Source organism: Camellia sinensis, chromosome 3, assembly GCF_055761805.1.
Source record: "Camellia sinensis isolate YWXY chromosome 3, ASM5576180v1, whole genome shotgun sequence".
Taxonomy (NCBI): Eukaryota; Viridiplantae; Streptophyta; class Magnoliopsida; order Ericales; family Theaceae; genus Camellia; species Camellia sinensis.
This window is the reverse complement of record NC_138963.1, coordinates 14,362,936-14,368,343: the sequence shown is the minus strand read 5'-3', so window position 1 is coordinate 14,368,343 and position 5,408 is coordinate 14,362,936. Positions and strand designations below refer to the sequence as shown.

The following is a 5,408-nucleotide window of genomic DNA, read 5'->3' as shown; positions in this document are numbered from 1 at the left end:
AGTATAATTTACCCAAAGATTAAAATACACATTTTCTAAAGGTTCGAAGAAAATACAATTAATCACGCATGTTTAATAAAATTATACTGGACTACTTTGAAGTTTTAATTCATATAACATTTACATTATTTTTTTTCAATTATTCGTTACCCGTATAAAAAAAATGATATTGTCATCTATTTAAAATTAAAATATATATTTATTTTATTTATTTCAATAAATATTCACCATTTGTATTAATTCATTCGAGATGAGTGTAAGTTACCCTACAAAAATAGAGAGCAAATTTGTCCTACAAATTTTAAATTCCATTAATTTGTAAATATTTTTAAACATGACACTATCATATAATTTTCAAAATCTTTCCATTGAATTAAAAATTCTTGCCCTCAAAAGCCACAACTAATATGTAATTCCTTGTCTCTTTTTTTTTTCTCTCAATTTTTTGGTAGTCTCACAAACAATTTACAACTCAAGTTAACTATACGGTATCTTTACATATAGGAAAATATTTGAGGGCCACAATTTTTGTGGCTACAATGACTCAAAATTGTCAAAACAATGTCGTTTTGACAGTTTTGAGCCATTATGGCCACAAAAATTGTGGCCCTCTAGCATTGTTGTTACATATATGTGTATATGCTTCAATTAGCATGGTTTTAAAACTCATCAAACTTAAATTGAATTAGCCGATATTCTAGTACCCAAAAAAAAAAAAAAAAAATTCCCAACTTCCACAAATTAGGGTGTTCAAGGAGATGTTTTTAATACAATAATTAGGCCACAAAGAATCCAGATTAAAGATCAATCAAAACACAGCCAGACGATCTTTAAAATCCTACACTTTTCCGGTCCTTTTGATTGAAGCACACCCAAAGCCTTTGCATTCTTCCAATGAAACCCCTTCACAACCCAAGTTAACAGCTCCCGTCACCACCGATGCTCTCAAAACCATGAGATAAAGACCAAGGTCCAATCCAAACAAGTATCCACGATAGTAGCTGAATCATCAAAAACACATCAGAGATGTTTTCACATTGCAGCAGGCAGAGTTCCAAAATGATGGTTCAAAAACCGCACACACCTGCAAGTCAGACGTAAAAAATAAAAAATAAAAAAGTCCATTAGAATTTTTCTGAAAATTGCCAAAACTTGGAGCATTCCTTCTAATTTGATAATTTCCCACAACTGGTATAGAAAAACAAGTATCCATAATATCCTAGTCAGAGTAAACTTCTCAAGAATAAGTAAATTTGACACCTAAAGCTCCTAACAGTGTAACTTTCCATCAAAATTGATCAGAAAAGTGCATAAACTAGGAGTATTCCTTCTTATTTGATAATTTCCAACCACTGAAATAAATATTAAAAAAACAGAAAAGAAAAAAAAAGCATCCACAATATCCTTTTCAGGATGAACTTCTCAAGAACAAGTAAATTTGACACATAAAGCTCCTAATAGTGAAGTTTTTTAGTAGAATTGTGCTTTGAGAGGCTCACCGGTTATGCAATAACGCATCAGCAAATTCTTTATGTTGTTGCTAGTTCATTTGGAAAACGATCAGTCTGCATGAAAAAATATTTAACACCAGCAAGTAAAATAAAGCTTAAGATGCCAATCAAAACAGGACCCACTGAACCCAACAAACTCGTAGTGTGCTTGCTGTTCTGTTTAGCACTGGCTTTGGATGAGCCAGAAGATATCAGAGATGGGTTCTTCATGAATGATGAATACGAATTGACTTCTTCTCTCGTTAGGACTGGCTTCAATGACCTCCAGACAGTCTGGAAGTGACGATTACACACAACACTAGCAGATATGTCTTCTCTCAGAGTTACAATTCCAGCTTCCCTGCATAGGCCCTCCAACTCCGCCCCTGTGAATAGCTCAGTATCCTCTGCTATTTGTTTGAGATCAACATCGTTGCTCACTTTCATGTTACGTGTATGTACGCTAAGTATCTCGTATCAAGCTTCTAAATCTGGTGGTGGCACATAAAGGACCTACAATTTCATAGAAAAGAAATTACCAGGACTTTTGGCAACGAGCTAACTATTTACTTTTTGTTTTGCTCACCTGACTTGGATGTAAAAATAAATATATTAATTATTTCCCTAAAACAAATATATGTTAGACATCTATAAAAGGAAAAAGTCGAACAATCCACAGTAATAATTATACATGAACTCTACAAACAAAAAAAAAAAAAAACCTAGTTCAAGGGCTAGCATTGCTTATCTGCTAGCTAGAAAGGACATCCAAAAGGCACAAGAACAAGGAGCAATGGACAAGTGCTTAGACAAAATTGTTACCAGATCAAAGCGTCCAGGCCGCATAAGAGCAACATCAATTGCATGAGGGCGATTTGTAGCTGCTAAAACAAGAATTCCCTAAGAAAGAAGTCAGCAGATATCAAGTGAAGTTTTTAAAATCGTATCTTTAATTTCTCTCTCATGATGACGATTGAAATTAATAGATATCAAAATAATTTATGAAGTTTAATGCTTACTTTTGCCTGTTCTAAACCATCCATTTCTGTTAGCAAGGTAGATAGAAGCCACTCTCCTACGGCAATGTTGCTGCTTGATTTGCCTCCTCTGTCATTGAAAGGTAGAAAAGGAACAAAACAAAGCAAAAAAGTAGAACCAAAATAAAACAAAATCATTATTTCAAGGTGGTGGGGAAGACAAGCCTCAATGTAGAGAATAAAGATGCGTGATCTTGGAAGTGCATTCCTCTTTCTATTCATTTATCAACTGTACTGTGACTCAGAAGGACAAGCATACATATATTCAATTTTACAATCATATGTACATACTTATACCTTGTCAAAAAAATAAGAAGAAATTTTTTGTTCTTGCTCCTACATTTTCATGAACTTGACAAGAGCAATAAAAGGGAGGCTACAATTATATGTAACAGATGAGTCACATTAAGTTTTAATTGACAAAATGAAGGACTAAACCAAATGAAAATAGAACACTAACCGTTTGGCAGCAACAACATCTGCCTCATCAAAGAAAATTATGCTTGGTGCCGCAAGGCGAGCCCTCCGGAACGTATTATGCAACAAAGCTTCACCTTCTCCAACATACATTGAATATAATTCTGCACCACTGATTCATCATTCATAAATTTTCAAGACATGCAACTGTACAAAATTTTAATCAAAGAGCCCCTTTTCAAGGCATGCAATGGACTGTGACTTTTATTCTTCATTTTAATGGACAAATTTGATCTCATTTTTTTTTTTTTTTTTGCTGATCAAAGAAAAAAATAACCTAAAATTTTCATTAAAAATTCAGTACACAAAAGTCTTCAAAACTACTAGTTTAACGCTGAAACTTGTCTAAATTATTAATTTTATTCAGTAGGCTCTGAGAGAAAAGATACCACCACCTAAAAGCAATCTGGCAATATCGGCTGAAAACATTCCTGAATGGCTTCTATCTAGGCAAAACATGGTTATTTAACAAATCCTACCTAATCCCAAGATATCCAATTTTTTCTTCTTCTTCTTTGCCCTATTTTCCTTAACAGGTTAAATTTTTATAGCCTAATATTCCACTCTCCATTTGAGATGACTATTCCACTTGTTACAAGTAGTTTTGAAGAAGTTTCAGCCAGAGCTTTTATGACTTTGATAAATGTTTGGCTCCAATTTTGAGTGAAGTAACATACAACAGTATCCATCCTTTGAACTACCCACAAGGTTTTCACAACGAATCTTAAAATTTATAATTATGTTAAGTTTTTATGCTCTTAACCTTATCTTGCTGAAATTAATGAAAGATGATCAAACCTCAAGGAAAAAAAAGAAACTTGGGCAGCGTGAGCAACAGCTTTGGCAATGGCGGTTTTTGAGCACCCTGGAGGTCCGTGAAGAAGAATCCCACAAACAGGTGATACTCCAAGCCTTGAAAATGCAGCAGAATGTTTTAAAGGCCACTCAACAGCTTGCTGGAGTTTTTTCTGAACCACATATAGAGACACTGTCAGGGGTCAGTAAGAGTTTCAGCCTCAACTGATTGTGTAATGTTCACAAACCTTTAAATTTTTTAATCCTCCAATATCCTCCCAAGAAACCTTGTGAATTTCCAGAGTAACACCCCTTGTTATGCTTGGACCAACGACAGATCTTGCATGCTTCCAGTCCTCCATTGTTAAGCTACGCATACCAGATTCCTCATTTGCATCTGAAGATTTTCTTACTGCAGACATGGCATGCAACCACCGGGGGATAAGGGGTAAGGATAAGTTGAAGAGGCCAAGAGGATATTCAAATATAAATTTTCCATTGAAAGAAACAAAACACAATGTTTTTTTGTTGCACTGCAAAAGTTTGGAGGTGGGTTCTATGTTACCTGGAAAAGTTTGGAGGTGAATTTTTGTAGAGAGAAAGACTGGTGGTGGGAGGTTTGGCAGATAGAGAAGGTCGTAATAGTGGTGGGAGGCGTTGACGACAGCAGCATGAATGCAAGGTTAACATGGATTTGCATAATGCATGAGACACATGAACATAAAAAATTAAACTTATAATAAAATATTATTGAAATATCCAAGAAACTGATGGTCTTAAAGACAATAGGAGTGCAAAACTAACCTGAGTAGATGCCACCACAACCACCTGTGGCACAAATCTTGATGTGGGTTTGTTGGAGTCCATAAGCATAAAAAGCTGAGAGGCTACACGAATATCTTGCTCTTTTCTTCATTTCTAGAACAAGTGACATATGTAAGTAAGCAACTGCACATAAATGATGCCATATTCCCAAATCACTGGTTCATAGTTAAGTAGCAATGATTAGTTTCACATTAACACTTCTATTGTCTTTTTCCTCCCTCAGTAGTTTCACCAAAAAAATTAAGACAACAAAGAAACAGTGTCTATTTTATTAAGAGAAAACATTTTGGTATCAAACTAACAGAAGGCATCATAACAGTAGATATGCACCCGCATGCACATAGACAAAGAAAATAAAATGCAGAGATGTGCTCTATAGCATGTAATGAGCATAACAGGTTCAACTATTAGCAAAAAAGAAAATAAATTTTTTTTCTAACCACTTATCTTTTCTCACATCAGCACCATCAAATATGAAAAACCAAATAACAATCACAAAAGTAAATTACCGAATTTTCTTGGGAAACAAACCAACCGTAATGGTTCACAACATTAGTAATATACATCACAATATGCCACAATTTTTCTTATCAAAATGGTTCATAACATTTTTCACCACAAGTGACAGCCGTTAGAATCATATACTGGACAACTAGCTTAAGAGTTTCTGTAAATTTACACTGACCGGTCCACGGGCCGGACATTCTCCCGATCGACCGGTAGTTTGACGAAAAAGAATTTTTTTTATTAGAACGCTCGATATCCAATGAATTTTTTACTCAAA

General features: G+C 34.6%; 1 pseudogene across 1 annotated transcript; it reads right to left on the bottom strand.

The window, feature by feature from the left end:
- Window positions 1-640: 640 nt before the first annotated feature.
- Window positions 641-4,221, bottom strand: LOC145789041 (cell division control protein 48 homolog B-like; annotated as a pseudogene). Its single transcript, XR_014362965.1, has 7 exons — window positions 4,048-4,221; window positions 3,803-3,972; window positions 2,988-3,116; window positions 2,510-2,597; window positions 2,313-2,390; window positions 1,500-2,003; window positions 641-1,084 (listed from the first exon to the last, which is right to left on the bottom strand). The product of XR_014362965.1 is annotated as a cell division control protein 48 homolog B-like (transcript).
- Window positions 4,222-5,408: the final 1,187 nt, after the last annotated feature.